Below are 16,647 nucleotides of genomic sequence, written 5' to 3'. Positions count from 1 at the left end.
GCCTCAGTCGAGTTACCGATTATTCCCTGTGTCGTGTCTGGGCGAGTGGATGATGTAATGACCGCTTGACCCATATAGCTCGCCCAGTGATGTCATGGCCTCAGCTGGTCTGCTATAAGCTCCCGTACAGCGTACCACGTGATTGCTTCTTATACAGCAGTATAGTTCAGTGTACTGCATGCCTTCTGAATTAAGTGTTGACCAGCGTATGTTTGTGCTCTGTAGATTTTAAAATGCAATTCACACCGACATTTTGAACATTCACTAGGCTGAATTGTGGAAATTGAACCAGAATATCACACTCTGCAATGCTTGTCTAGGACTCAAGGATAGCATTTTCAACACTTAAGGCTACTGCAATCGATTGTATTGTATTTCTACCCGTTTTTCAATCCGATTTTCCATTCATTGAGTTTGATGGGTTTTCTGTGGGCGTACAGGAGCGGTGTGACGGAAACCGCGTTCACGTTTACTGACATGCAGGAAGGATGGCGGGAATCGACCTGTAGTTTTTATGTATGTGTGACGTCGAAGAGGTGGAGAATTTTTTCAGCTTTGAATAGTATAATGTTTTATAGAATGAACGCCTGGAATCGTCGTGCAGAGATCAGTAGCCTACAACTTATACCGGGTGAGTTGGCCCTGCGGTTAGGGGCGCGCAGCTGTGAGCTTGCATCCGGGAGATAGTGGGTTCGAACCACACTGTAGGCAGCCCTGAAAATGGTTTTCCGTGGTTCCCCTTGTCACACCAGGCAAATGCTCCGGCTGTGCCTTAATTAAGGCCACGGCCTCTTCCTTCCCATTCCTAGCCCTTTCCTGTCCCATCGTCACCATAAGACATATCCGCGTCGGTGCGACGTAAAGCAAGTTGTAAATATATATATTTGTGTGTTCCATGAGCATAGAATATAGTAGAAAACCCTACGTCCAGAACATCGTAAAAACTGTTTTTCGGCTGATTGTGTAAGAACAAAGAGATTTGCTATTCCAATAAAACAATGCCCGCCCACACACCGCTCTACGTGCTCTCCAACGTGTCCTTTAGCATATTTGGCCAGCATCACCGTCATATCTTCTTAATTAAATATGAGGCTGGAATGCTCGTTGTTTCGCACTGACTTCGACATCGGCGAAAACCATTGCCCGTCTCCACCACCATATGAACATGGAACTCCATTCTGAAGAATAGGCCTCAACGATCCTTCCCACAGTACACGGATTCCCACCTGTATTGCTTCTAGAGAAGGGAACTCAAGGCACTGCAGCGATCGATTGAGTGAAATATTCACAGCGTGTTACCAAACATATAGAAGGCAATTAAGGTGTGGGTAGTACTCTGCTAAATTAAAAAATAGGTCCCTGTGCACGTATGTCCTTTGGTCGATTGTTACTTAAAATGTATACAGAGTGATCGAAAACGACGTGAACCTGCTTTAGGACCGTTAGAGGGTCGGTCGTGTTGATAAATAATTTGAAAAAATCGATATATCGTGCCATTGTCATTTTATCAGCTGTTGAAGTCAACCTCGATGAATGAAAAACTGGACTGAAAACAGGTAGAAGAACAATAAAATGCACACTTAAGAAAATGAAAATTGCAACGCCATGAAGTCATTGGTCGTTTGTGTTGATTTTCAAGGTATGGAACGATGCCATGTAGGTATGTAAGCGATCAAAGTTTCAGACCCATTGGATTGTTGCTACGGGTCTCCCCACGTGATTGGTCGCGGAGGAATCAACTCCAGTATACGGACCCTGGTGTAGCGTAGTTGACTTGCAGTCTGTGCAGTGAAGTGTTCCCCGTCAAACATTCCTCGACGACAGAGAAGAGCACGCTATCGACAACTGTCGCCGTTTGAGAAGGCTTTGATAATTGGGCTGTGTGAGGCTAGATTATCGCTAAGGACTGTCGCTGCACGTGTTGGTCGACATGCATCTATGGTACAACCTGTATGGCAGCAGTGGTCAAATGAAGGTACCCACACTCGTAGACCTGGCACAGGCCCAGCGCGACAGACAACTGTGACAGAGGATCGCCGCATCATTCGGATGGCTCGGATGGAACCCCACACAACAGCAGCGCAAACTCGAGCAGCTGTGGCACCCCACGTTACACAACAAACAGTTGGTAATCGCCTGCGTGCAGCTGGCGTACGAGTCCGTGTCCCTGCAGAAAGTGTTCCATTGACTCCACAACAGCGACGTGTAAGGCTGGCCTGTTGTCGAGGAAGATCGACGTGGGTCGACGAATGGCATAGGGTCGTCTTTAGTGATGAATCGCGCTTCTGTCTTGCCCGCAGTGATCGTCGGAATCGTGTGCGCCGACGTGTCGGGGAGAGGGGCCGCCCAGATCTTATTGTCGAGAGGCACACAGGGCCAACACCGAGCATTATGGTCTGGGGAGCTATTGACTTTAATGTGAAATCACAACTAGTGCTTGTTGAGGGCACTATGACTGCTCGACAGTACGTTGATAGGGTACTCAATCCACTGGTTGTCCCTACGACGGCGAACATTGCTAATGGGATGTTTCAGCAGGACAGTGCCCCGGTTCACATTGCACGCATGTTCAGAGAAGCTCTCCACGACATCACAACCTTAGAATGGCCCACCAGATCCCCGGACCTCAGTCCTATTGAGCATGTGTTGGACATGATGGCTCGACAACTGGCCAAAAGTGCACAGCCACCCACAAGTCTGGAACAACTGACCCGTGCAGTGCAGCAAGCATGTGCCACAATTCCTCAGGAAGCGATACAGGGCCCTATTGACTCCATGCCTCGACGAAGTCATCAATGTATTGTGGTGGGCACATCCTGTATTGATTGTTGTCAAAACTTGCGGACAGAGGGACCTGAAAGTATAATCATCGAATCACAACCGAACACTCGTCCTGCATGTTCAATTGCAGCAATGTAGCACCACTCCTTCTGGGTGTTGCCATTTCCATTTTCTTGGGTGTATTAGGGTAGCCCTAGGTGTTGGAAATGCTCTTCCTCAGTCCTAGACAAGCATTGTAAAGTGTTTCTGATTCACTCTCCACAATTCAGCCTCCTGAATTTTCAAAATGTCGGTGTGAATTGCATTTTAAAATCTACAGCACACAAAAATACGCTGGCGAACACTTGATTCAGAAAGCATGAAGCACACTAAACCGTTACAGCTGTATAAGAAGCAATCAAGTGGTACACTGTACGGAAGCTTATCGCAGACTAGCTGAGGCCATGAAATCACTGGGCGAGCTATATGGGTCAAGCGGTCATAACCGGTGTTACTGTAGCTTACTTGTTAAGGCGCAAACTGTACGCTCGGAGCTCCATATTTAAATCCCTGCCATGGCAAAAGTCTTGTTTCTTCGATTGATACTCTCAAGCCGTTTTTCAGTCACGTGCAGATTTAGGAAAACCGCCTCGCAAAATCCATTTGAATACGCCCGCGAAGTGATCTAATTGACTACATCCAGCAGCTGATAAAATGACCATGGCGAGAGATATCGAATTATTATTTTAAAATATTTATCAGTATGACCTACCCGCTAACTTTCGTATACCTGGTTCACGTTATTTCCGACCACGCTGTATACGTAGGAAGAACATCATGACGCTCCTTGTCCATTGTCAGTAAGACTAATTACATTATTAAACTGTATATTTTTGTCAGGTCTAGTTAGTTGTAAACAGTATTAATTGAATTCAGGAAAAAAGAGTGCTTATCATAATCACAATAATAGTAAATTTCATGTTCCAAATTAACCCTATAATCAGTAAACGAAGAGCTTGCTTTGGATTTATGACGGACTATCACGTTATCAAACGGAGGGAACTGATAAATACAGCGGGGCGGGATTTCCTTTTTGTATACGATGTTGCCAAAAGATAGCGCAAAATACGAGCCTCTTGCTGTAATAACTCGGCAATATAAATGACTCCAAGCATATTGTTGTTACCTTTTTATTTTTGTTTCTCTCTAGCTGGAATGAATCAAGTGTTTATTTATGTATCAGTTTGTGCTGGTCGTTCTTGAACAAGGCTACAGCTTGAAACATCTATGTTTCTTTCCGATTTAACTTTCTAGAACTGTGCGATGTTTTTCTTTTAAGACTTGATTAATGACATGAAAACTGCGATTTTGTACGATATTCACTTATTAACATTGTAAAATATCTTCTATTTCGAAAGAAATCTCCTCCGCAGAAAACTTCCGATGTTACTGAAGATAAGTAGTATTGTTCTATTCTACGAATATGAACATTGTGTCACAAATAAAATATTATTGATTTTTGAAATCGTTTAGCAAATTTTTCACATATTGTTCATTAATAAATGATGTTTGTAGTCAATTTATTTCTGAAATTAAATGATTATCTTAACCTGGCGTATCTCTACTTAATCAATATAACACACGTTACCACACATTAATCATTTATTTCATGATAATTTCATGATCCAATACAACGTTTTTTCTGTTGGAATATGTTCATGCACAGTGTATATGAAAGGAGAGACACCATGATGCACCGTTTAACACAGTGCTCACAAGTTCAATCAGTGTGGCGAAGAGTGAGACCCTTAAAAAAGGACAGCTAACTGGCCAACATATTCAAATAGTTCCTGAATGTGTCATAACCCGACCTAGGTGACACCTTCAAACTCCAGTAGTGTTACTTCTACCGGGCGAGTTGATTGTGCGGTTAAGGGCGCGCAGCTGTGAGCTTGCATCCGGGAGATACTGGGTTCGAACCCCACTGTCGGCAGCTCTGAAGATGGTTTTCTGTAGTTTCCCATTTTCACACCAGGCAAATGCTGGGGCTGTACATTAATTAAGGCCACGGTCGCTTCCTTCCTATCCCTAGGCCTTTCCTATCCCATCGTCGCCATAAGACCTATCTGTGTCGGTGCGACGTAAAGCAAACAGCAAAAAAAGTGTTACTTCTTGGTGTATATGTGCATTGTGTTTTCCATGTTCCCAGATCACATAATGTAAACACTGTAAACCTCAAGCTAGACGTGTATGACTGCCTGGACAACAGTACAATGTATCCAAGTAAGGAGAGGACAGTTGGAATACATCCGGTGACAAACTGTACAAACAGCTAAAACAGTGAAATGAAACTATAGGGCCTCATCTTCTTTTACCATTATTATTATTATTACCATTGTAATTATTATTCATAATACTATTTGCTTGTTGCTATTATTGTCATACCAATTTCCGTAAAGATAAGAGACAAAACTAATAAAAGGAAAAAGCCATACCTCAAAATATTTAAAAATTTAAAAAGAATATCTCAATATGTGCAACATGACTATGCAACAGTCAGATGATCATTGCTAAATTGTTTAATAATAATAATAATAATAATAATAATAATAATAATAATAATAATAATAATAATAATGGCGTGTTGCCTCCGGAGAAGTCTTTCGATTTGACTCCGTATAGGCGACCTGCGCGTCTATGAGGATGGGATTCTACCTTAGATGAACTGTAATGATGAATACAGTATAAACGCATAGCCACCGAGAGAGAAGAATCAACCAATGAAAGTTACATTCCCCGACTCGGCCGGGTATCGAAACCGGGACCCCTTGGTCCAAAGGTTACGTGCCAGATGCGACCCGGCCATTATCGTGCCAATAGCGACCGAGTGGATAAGCATCGTGCCGCATGCGACAAATCAATCACTTTGATCTGCATTAAGGGCTGTTACCAAGTAACAGATTGCTTATAAGTATCTAACTTGGTCTTTTCTAAAATAAAGGTCTGACACCGTGGTTAGCAGGTTCGACTGCCGTTGGTCGAAAGAAAAATATAATAATGTTGCTGGCTTTACGTCCCAGTAACTACTTTTATGGTTTAAGGAGACGCCGAGGTGCCGGAATTTAGTCCCGCAGGACTTATTTTACGTGCCAGTAAATTCACCGACACAAAGCTGACGTATTTGAGCACGTTCAAATACCACCGGACTGAGCCAGGATCGAACCTGCCAAGTTGGTGTCGGAAGACCAGCATCTCAACCGTCTGAGCCGTCTGAGCCACTTAGCCTGGATGAACAAAAAGTACACCATCAGAATGTTGGCCGGCCGGGTAGGAAAGTTGGTGGTAGACCGTTTCTAATTACTAGATTCCATGCCAAAAGCCTGGATTCAAATCCAAACCTTTTCGCAGTGTTCAAATGGAGTGAGGGGATATGATGCTGTTGATGGTGATTAGGCCGTCGGATGGCGACGTAAATCATTGAGCAGACCCCTTGGTATTATTCGAGAGGAGTAAGCTACGTGCCGAAACCCGGTTTCATCTCTCCCTACTTCATTATCATAATCCCACATCCAGACGCGCAGGCCGCCCAAGGGTGTCAGGTAGAAAGACCTGCTCCAGGCAAGTCGAACACGTCCTCGGACATTCCTGGTACTGATAGGATACGATAAGTCAGTAGGCCTAAGTCGTAAATAATTTCAGAGAATTAGGATCTTTTTTTTTTTGCTAGTGGCATTACGTCGCACCGACATGGACAGGTCTTAAGGCGACGATGCGATAGGAAAGGGCTAGGATGGGAAGGAAGCAGCCATGGTCTTAATTAAAGTACAGCCCCAGCATTTGCCTGGTGTGAAAATGGGAAACCACGGAAAAACCATCTTCAGGGCTGCCGACAGTGGGATTCGACCCCACTATCTCCCGGATGCAAGCTCAGGGCCGCGCGCCTCTAACCGCATGGCCAACTCGCCCGGTGGGAAAAGACGTAAACGCATCACCATGTTTCGTGTTGTAAAACGAGTTTCCCCCAGAATTGTTATGTAAAGTAGGAGCTGTAGCTGCTTATAGGACTTACTGAAATGGCATTGCACTTCGTTTAGCTTACTGCACCTTATCTTATAAAATGAAAATTTGCTAGTCAACGCCGGTCGTATCCGGCACGGTTACAGATTATGCGGTAGCTTGTGTCATGGGTAGCAAGTGGCACGGTCGCATCTGACACGCCACCGGTCCAAAGTCCAGCACTCTAACCATTTAGCCACGGAGCCGGACATTTTTCAAAGTAAGTTATTAATAAACTTTTACTATGTTAGTGAAATTTACAAGTGCAGTCATGTCGTTCCTTAGTAGACCTAGTTCAAACTTGGCAAACGACAAATTTGCTGAAATCCGCGGTTAATTTCTAGGATCTGGCCTATAATTAGATCTGCAGCTGCACAGAGAAAGTTTATATTCTTAAAGGGTTACTTACTAAGATTATACTCGTATATTCCGCTAATCGTTCACCTGCTCCGTGACTCATCCGATAAACAAGCAGAAGAAGCGGAAGCAATCTGTCTTTGAATGAAGAAAGAAAACTTATTTCAGAAAATATTTTACGACAGGCTCGAAGTTCATATTTTCAACTTGTGAGATTTCACTCAGTTGTACAGGCTGAAAATTTACCACAAAATTGCCAGTGGTTGAGAGGTCAATAAATGGGTAAGTGGCTACGCGGTTTGCGTCACGCAGCTGTGGAGATGGTGGGTTCGAACTCCACTGTCGACAGCCCTGAAGATGATTTTTCTGTTATTTCTTAGTTTCATACGAGGTAAATGCTGCGACTGTACCTTAATTAAGGTGACAGTCGCTTCCCTCCCATTCCTATCCCTTTCGTATCCCATCATGGCTACAAGCCCGATCTGTGTCAGTGTGAAGTACAGAAAATTATAAAATTAAAAATAATTTTTAAAAAGGAGGTAAGCATGCTTACTAATATACCCAAGATCACAGGTTCGATTCCAGTCTTGATCAGGGGATATTTCAAGACGGGGAAAATCCATTTAATTTCATATCTCTCATACCCTACTTTAAAAGAATCCTAGTGGTCACGTTCAGTGTCAAGTGAGTGAAATTCGCTTAGCCTTCTAATTTATCATTGCAAAGTTTCAGTTGCATCTGATGTGCGCTTCTGTTTTTATTTATTTATTTATTTATTTATTTATTTATTTATTTATTTATTTATTTATTTATTTATTTATTTATTTATTTATTTATTGAGTATATGACTTTTAGTACCGGTAATGACCGAAGACATGTTCGGCTCGCCTGGTGCAGGTCTTCGTATTTGTCACCCTTAGGTTCCCTGCGCGCCTGGGTGAGAAATGATGACGAGGTAGGGAGAGGGTGAAACTCGGTGTTAGGACATAGCCTTCACCTGTCGAATAACACCAAGGGATCTGCTGAAGACTTAACGTCACCATCCGATGGACGAATCACCATCGACAGCGTCATATGCCCTCACTTCATATATACACCAGAATTGTTTGGAATTGAACCCAGATTTATGGCAGTTGCGTCTCAAATCTCACGAGTCTCAAAATTCACCGGCTAAAATTAATAGAAAATAATGTCAAAACTCTCGACTACAAACTAGTAATTTAGCTAAATCAACATTGTAATGAATCTCAAAATTCACGACTCCGGACAGCAGGTCCCTGCGATGATCGCAGGATGAGGTGCGCGGTGATACAAGCTGCTCTTCGGACACATGTTTGTCCACCCACTTTTAGAACGGGATATCCAACGTATTGTTTTGTTAGTAAGATTATTATCCTACCACAGACCAAATTCTCCAAGTATATATCTTTACTCAGTTATTCTGCTTGGTGTCATCGTGCACAGTACAACGTGGAATTCATTACTTCGCAAGAAGGTAAAGTAAATTTAATGTACAGCGGCTATAAGTTTTATAAGAAGAGAGAAAATAAATCGGGCGAAACAATTGGCTTTGTCATAAAAGACTGTCATCCGCTTGTGCCGGTGAAGTTATTATTGCAAGTGAAACAGCCAGCCCATCAGTGTGTATCTGACGTTCGTGGGTTTCTCAAACCCCTGCCGCGTATATTTCGTGCGAGGCGACACGACAGGTCCACCTCTTGTTGCGAGAGGTGCTAATTACAAGAAGGCATGCAATTGCAGCGCTAACAATGGACCTTTTCGCACAAATTTCTAAAGTCGTTTTGTGGGTAGGGTAGGCATTTATCCATTCAACTGGCCCGGCTCGTGAGTTTTGAGACCGGCCCCGGTAAAGAAACATACTCTTACTAATCCTCTTCTTCGAATTCGTGATTTTGATACTCGTGAGTTCTGAGACGACACAGCTTATGGCAAGCAGTCCAGTGATTAGAAGTTGTTTACCACCAACTTTCCTACCCCGACGGCCAACATATTGTTGGTGAACGTACGCCTGTTTCCACCAGTGGGACTCTACCTGCTCAACAATGTTGCCCGACCATTAAAGCCGGGTCGACTTATGTGCACTTAGTTAAAGAAACAAAACTAAGCAAACTTTTTGATGTATGAGTGAAAATAGAACGTCGAAATTGACATAAAAGTTGTCCAGGTAATATCAACTCAGAAGACTTGCATTTCGCCAACTGAGGCCTTCTTCTTTTATTCTCTGAGCAGTGATCCTAGTGTTGTGGCGGATATTGGAGTTACATATATTAATTTGGGTCAGATGTACCAATGCTACGTAAAGAGATATATTCTACTCTCACATTCTGTCTATGTTGGTTGGTAACGTGATGTGTGCAGGTTTAAATAAAGAACCACCGTGGTAGATGATGGCATTAAATACAGTACATCCACAGTAAACCCTATCTGCGGTAAGAGCGGACTGAAAGCATGACCTCAGCAGTTGTCTACATAGGAGTGTAGTTTGGTTACCACGGATCGCCTAACTTAGTCTGGCATGGTTTGTGATTGCTTGTACCAACATCCTCGCTTTCATTATTCCCACCTGACCTTGTTTGGTCATTTGTTGTTATCTTCTAACCCCGACGGTATTAGGTTTGCGAGGTCTAGGGAAAATTTTATTTACATGGCTATCGTGGTTCATTCATTCATTTTATTGACTTTTATTCTTCGAAAAGTACGATTTCTGTCTCTGTTTTATTTCTGATCGGATGGTTATCTCATTGTACTTCTTAATACTATGACCATCATATCCACCACCACTACAATGCAGACAAACACAAACATCAGTTCCTCTAGTCAGTGGAATTTACTTGCTGCGACTAAAATTCCACGACTCAGAAGGGAACTGAGCCCAAAAGCCCACGATCCGAAGACCAGATCACCGACCATGTTACTATCAAGTCAGAGAATTATTTTAAGTTATTACTAAAATACTGATTCATTTACGTTCAAGCGTGCAGGTTTTGTTGTACTTAAAATTTTATATACATTGCCTATTACTTCTCTCACACCTGCCATCCTCCTATCTGAATATTTTAGGGTTAATAACGGAGTTGTCAACGGCACATAGGCGCTATACATCTTGTCACTGGAGGTAGTTCTTCATAGGAGGAGAACGTGCGCCGTTTAATGTTAATTACTGTTAGCGCGTAGCTCGGGTATAATTTTCTTGATTACGTTAATCGTTTTCTTGAATTATAAAGCGTCTACCTCGCCTCTCCCTTCGCCCTCCCAGACAAGTCTACTTCTTGCATCGATTCGTCACGGGAGCAACAGTTTAACATTTCACATCGTCTGCAGCACGCTTGTATAATGTGAGCATAATAATGGACTCACTTCATAAAGCACGGCCTTGAATGAGCTGTTCCATGAACTCAGATTATTTATATACCAAGAGTGGGAGTAGGAAGCCCAACATATTTGTTTACTAGTCTTCAGTGGCTCTTGTGTATAGTTTAAGAACGGGTCACCTTTATCGTCTGCCAAATATCAGGCTAGTTTTCGACACTTCTGCAGTTATGTGTTCTGTACTCATACATTAAGTATTTTATTATATCTGCTGGATGAAAGAAAGATGGCCTCTACGACATTCAGAGCGTTCCAAGTTTACAGTTCTAGGTTCATTTGATCATTCCTTACCAGCTTAAATCAGTTAGGTATATTACTTCCCAAATAAATACGATACTTTCTCTCAACTAAATCTCTCTACGTCTACGTAACACTAGGCTCAGTTTCTGACATGGCTGGAGTTCTATAAGCCATACCTATAGCCAAGCGGTTTTCCCATTACAATTATCGTTTAAAGTTACCGAGATTCGAAGCTGGACACTCGACGTGCTCTGACCACTCTACAGTGCAAAGTAATTAAGAAACATTTTACAGATATCGAAAAGGAATATTCAATTTGCACACCCCAATATACTAATTTCTATTACTGTACTACAAATGGCTAATGCGGGGTTATAAATGTATTAAGAATACACTTAGCTTAAAAAAATTAAGATTTCCAAAACGACTTATCTCTAAGAAACGTCACTGAGAACATCATCAAAACTACAGTACTCACGTGTAACCTTCTTCATTCCAACACGCTTGTGCATCACAGCAGGGAACTATACGCCACGTCATTTTCCCACAGAATCAAATGCCTGTCGTAAAAGGCGATTAAAAGGGGACCGAGGGGCTTTTCACATTGGGATCGTGGTTTGACGACCACGGGTCCTCTAGCTGAGTCTTGTATTGCTTCCACTTCCTTATGTCTAGCTTCTCGCCTTTACCTTTCCTATCTGACCTCTCTTGGTCAACTCCTGTTCCTTGCGAGGTCGTGGAAGTCACGCTCTTCATGACCCTTCCATTTCTTTTGCCGATACCTTCATTTTTCGAAGTGCCAGACCTCTTCAACTTTCCTTCCGTTTAGTGTTAATAGAGGATAATTGCCCAATTCTGCTTCCCCTCAAAACAATAATCACCGAGCAAGTTTGCCGTGCGGTTCGGTTCGAGAGATGGTAGGTTCAAATCTCATCGTCTGCAGCCCTGAAAAATGATTGTCCTTGGATTTCCATTTGCACACCAGGTCAATTCTGTGGCTGTACCTCAGTTAAAGCCTCGGTCGTTACCTTCCCAATCTTAGCTCTTTCCCATCCCTGCATCACTGAAAATCTTCGATGCGTTAGTGGGTAGTTAAGCCACTAACAAAAAGAAGAAAATAATAATATCCGCCACAACCTCCATCACCACCACCTACCTAGACTATATGCCACGTCATCCAATATTTTGAATTCCAGTTCGCAATGTTGTAGTATAATGAAACCAAAATTCGAATAAAAAGCAGATATTAACGTTTTTTCCTATTTGCTTTACGTCGCACCGACACAGATAAATCTTATAGCTACAATGAAATAGGGCAGGGCTAGGATTAGAAGAGAATGGCCGTGGCCTTAATTAAGATACAGCCCCAGCATTTGCCTACAGTGAAACTCAGACACGACGGAAAACCATCCTCAGGGCTGTCGACAGTGGGGTTCGAGCACATCATCTCCCGAATACAAGGTAACAGCTACGTGCCCCAAACCGCGTAGACAATTCGCTCGGTATATGCTTGATTAAATCCTCTATATTGGCTACAATAAAATCGTCGTCTGCTTATTGAAGTTCTGTAACTAAGGTTGAAAATATGCTAATTTGGCTTGTATTCCGCTATTAAACAATCAATGCATAATTTCCAGGCCCAGAGGAAGTCTAACCGTAACAAGATGCAGTATGGCTCCACAGGTATAGAGAACAAAATCTGAGCGATACACGTCCTTGCTTGACACTTGGTTTTGATCTGAAAGGGCTATTCAGGTCCATTGCTGCCGAGAACAGACGCACTCATGTTGCCATGTGTCAGTAGGTGCATTCTGATGTACTTCGGTGGACGCTGAACTAAAGTTTGGATTCTCCAACAGATCTTTTCAGTTTGCTGAGTCGAAAGCTTTCAAAGTTCTTTAAACAACATGTGAAGGCTGTTATTTTAATATTTATATTTTTCCTACGTTATTCTGGCAGGGAAGACCGCGTGTTGTGCTTCGACTGGGTCTAAAACCGCACTGTGTTTCTGGTAGGGACTGTTCAGTAAGTAGTAGCAGACGGTTAGATAGTATTCTTATTAAAACATTTCCAGAACATAAAATAATGATATTTCTCGTTACTTGATCCGTGTTCTCCTTTCCTAAAATGATGTCGAGTAAAGAATTTCTTATGTCAGTAGGGCCGGTTTAGATGTTCCAAATTTTGGCAATAAGCATAATATGTTCAGTTACTATGAGGTCTTCCTTCCTTTAAAAATTCGGGAGGTATTCCGTCGGAGCCAGCTGCTTTGTTGTTCCCGAGCTGTCGATTGATTACTTCAATCACTTCCAGAGGAGGGAATTTACCTTTATAGATCGTTCATAAATTGTTACAAAGATGTTACCAACAGTGTGCGAAGGTCTCTTCAAACAGTAAGTACAAATATTCTCTCCAACAGGAGCTAACTGAAGAGATGTCTCTCAGAAAGTAAGTGCCATCATAAAATCACAGAAGCTTTATACTTAAAGTTAACGGGTTCTGTGAAAATAAAACTCATGAAATATAGCCTAGTAAGAAGAAAAGTTGAGAAAATTCTGTGTTTGGTTGATATTTATTTTTAAGAATATATTTCATCTTCGTAAGTTGAGTGATTGTTCGTCAGCAAGATTTGTCTAGAAGCCTCCCTTTCCCAAAGGGTTACGACTGTAGTAAAAATCCTCGTATATCTTTATCTTGCAACAATTTACCAATCTGTAATATTTATGTCATCTCCCGCTCTCCTTTGTGTTTTTGGTGAGAGTTCCTTGTCGATAAATTGAACAATCGGCTTCGTTAATTTCATGCGGTATTTCTAAATAAGCGCCTCATATTGATTAAGTTGATCACCCGACAAAATTAATTGGAAGTTTATCACGTGTTTCCCAACAGAAAAGTCCAAGTTATTACATTAACTCCAACATAAAAACACAGAAAATTATGGCTTACAAACAAACTTCTTCCTGATAATGTTTGACGTCAACGTTGGAAGGATGTCGTCCAGAATGTGTTCGTCCACGGCACACACTCCTTGAATCATGGTGTTGGATGCCATAACTTAAAAAATCACGCTCACCTTGACCTTTGTGAAGAGAACTTTGACCTACACACGGTTCATAACGTTGTACGCTACAACAGAAGTGAGTCGGCTACTAGGTACATTCCTGGTGGAAAATTTAACACTCCGTTCCTACCAGTGCAGAGGTTTCAAATTGAGGAATGCCCTCCACTCACCCAGAAGTGACCTGGAAACATAGACAAATTTTTGTCTTCTTGATATTCTGTAATTCTCTCTAAATTCTCAATTTGAGTCAATATGTACTTATTCCGGCATTTTTCAACTACGCACAAACATTTTTACTTCGCCTTGCACTCGGTATAAGTAAAACAAATAAATGCAGTTGTTATTTCAAGGGGGAAATTTCCAGACTTCTTAACAAGTAGTGGTCATATTCAATAAATGTCTGTGAATAAGGGTTCTTTATGGACATATTCTGCTTTTGGTGAAGTGTAATAATGCAGTGCGATGCTATTTCCATTCAGGCCATGTATGTCCGTGGTGGAAGGCTTCCTATATTCCCAACTTCGTCACTCGGTGCAATGGAGTGGTTAGCTCTACAACCGGCCTCCTTTCTTCCAAGAATTAACCAGGTACTCATTTTTATTGTAGGGTGAGCGAACCCTAGGGCCATGTGCACCTCCTGAAATAGGAATCTCGTTTTTTTTAATCATTCGACATTCTGACGTCCTGACATCCTGACGTCCTTTCGAATGAACCAAGCACGCCTTTACCACCTCGGCTAGACATCCCCTTCATAATAATAATAATAATAATAATAATAATAATAATAATAATAATAACTGTATTCTGCGATAACACCTCCCACTAACGAATCGAAGGTTTTCAGTGACGCATGGATGGGAAAGAGATAACATTGGAAAGGTAAAGACGGAGGCCTTAACTGAGGTACAGCCACAGATTTATTTATTTATTTATTTATTTATTTATTTATTTTGTGTCAGAGTGTTGAAAAAACTAAAAATTATAAATAAGGTATTGTATACAAACAAAACAAAGTACATATTAGGTCACAAACATGTTTCACACGAAGTCTGCCCAGAAATGGGCAAAAGCAATTCCCTCTTCAGTGCCTTGAGTCAAGTCTTGAAGTGTACAATTAACACGGTCTTTTAACCTTCACAAAGAGCAGCGAATGAAGAACGAGTCTCTGCACGCATCAGAAAAGTGCACTACACCGAAATCAAAAGCGAACTCCTTCGGTGTGGTAAACATTTTCCAGTTCTCAGACATGTAACCACTCTTGGGGAATTTATATTGAATCATTACGTTAGAGAAATATAATCAAATGTAATGGCCCCCTCGAATGACATATAGGACCTGTTCAGCGAGAATCTCGCATTGCTGTTTAAGATGACTGGATGTAGTTTGATGCTCTGTCGCAAAATTAAGATCGAATTTTAGACCTAGAACGAGAAAGAATAATCCTAGTACTGAGGAGCCGATGAGTCGGTTCGTTTTCACGGTTCGACTAAGTCTGTGGATGTATTGACTTTGACAGTGAGTTCTAGTTGTGTCAGGAAATTTATGTACATATCTGATGTCGAGTAATTGATCCCTGGCGTAATAAATCGCTGTGTTTGTGCAATGTAAAAACGGAGAAGAATAGAAAATGTTTGTTACGAGTATGGAAGAAAATTCGTCCAGGACTATAAGCCAATCCGACTTCAACATTTTCAGTGTATCACAGTTCCCAAGCCCAATATGCGAAAGGAATTACTCATAAGCTTAACTAGTCTTCTAAAGTAAAAGCCCAGTTATATCATAAAACAGGCTTCGTTTCATGAATCTGAAAGTACCACCAAAGTGAAGAAATGTGATCATTATCATAGAATCAAAGGACTGGAGTTGTAACTCTAAAAAACACTCATCTGATGAATTTCATTATAAACCAGTGTGTGTGTGTGTGTGTGTGTGTGTGTGTGTGTGTGTGTGTGTGTGTGTGTGTGTGTGTGTGTGTGTGTGTGTGTGTGTGTGTGTGTGTGTGGAACCGGCCGTACATAAGATTCACAACGTATCGCTTGCCTCGCCGTCTCGTATGTTCTTTCTTATTTTATTGTCTGATGAGGACAAGTAAAAGAAGAAGGAGCTGCAATACCATGGAACGAGAGAGCTTAGCTTTTACAGACAGACAACTGTAGAAGAAATGAACACTGATGTGGCACACCCAGCCAACTTACGCCTCCCTCCCAAGTCCATCGTTAAAATTATTTCATTCGCACATTCACTTATGTTCTACCAACATGTAATTAATTGCAGGTAGGGTAAATTCATCTCGCCTCTAGAATAATTAATGGACAAGCTAGGTTTGTAACTCAAAATAAATCGAATGCACTGGTTCACGTAACTCTTACAAAACTCGGCTACTAGTGCGTGGGAATGCGCATCTTACAAAAAAAGGTGGTTGATATTAAAAAGGTTCTTGGTACAGGTTATACTTATCTGCCAGGGTAATTAACGTTTTCGTTTCAGAATTATTCTTGTAGAGGATGGGTTGCCTATCCGAGGCGATAAAAGACGTGCTTCGTTCTTCTGGAGGGACATCAGTTCGACTTCCAAGTCAACAAATTTAGAAACAAGACTTCTATTTCTAGACGCGCAATTTTCCCTTGCATTTACTCAATCTACAACAGAAATGATTTCCAGGTTACGGAGAGTGGAAGTCTTTACCTTCTACTAATCGGAGGGCCTACGTGGTCTGTATCGAGATAGCTCTGCTTTGCTAAAAGGGAAGTAAACTCGTCCCAAGGTAGTGCAGCTCTATGAAG

The 16,647-nt window shown here is 41.8% G+C and overlaps 1 long non-coding RNA gene across 1 annotated transcript in view; it reads right to left on the bottom strand.

The window, feature by feature from the left end:
* Positions 1 to 16,647, bottom strand: part of LOC137498364 (uncharacterized) — a 911,326-nt gene that overhangs the window by 598,524 nt on the left and 296,155 nt on the right. The window lies entirely within an intron of this gene.

The sequence above is a fragment of the Anabrus simplex genome, chromosome 1, assembly GCF_040414725.1.
Source record: "Anabrus simplex isolate iqAnaSimp1 chromosome 1, ASM4041472v1, whole genome shotgun sequence".
Classification (NCBI taxonomy): Eukaryota; Metazoa; Arthropoda; class Insecta; order Orthoptera; family Tettigoniidae; genus Anabrus; species Anabrus simplex.
This window is presented reverse-complemented; position numbering and strand designations above follow the sequence as displayed.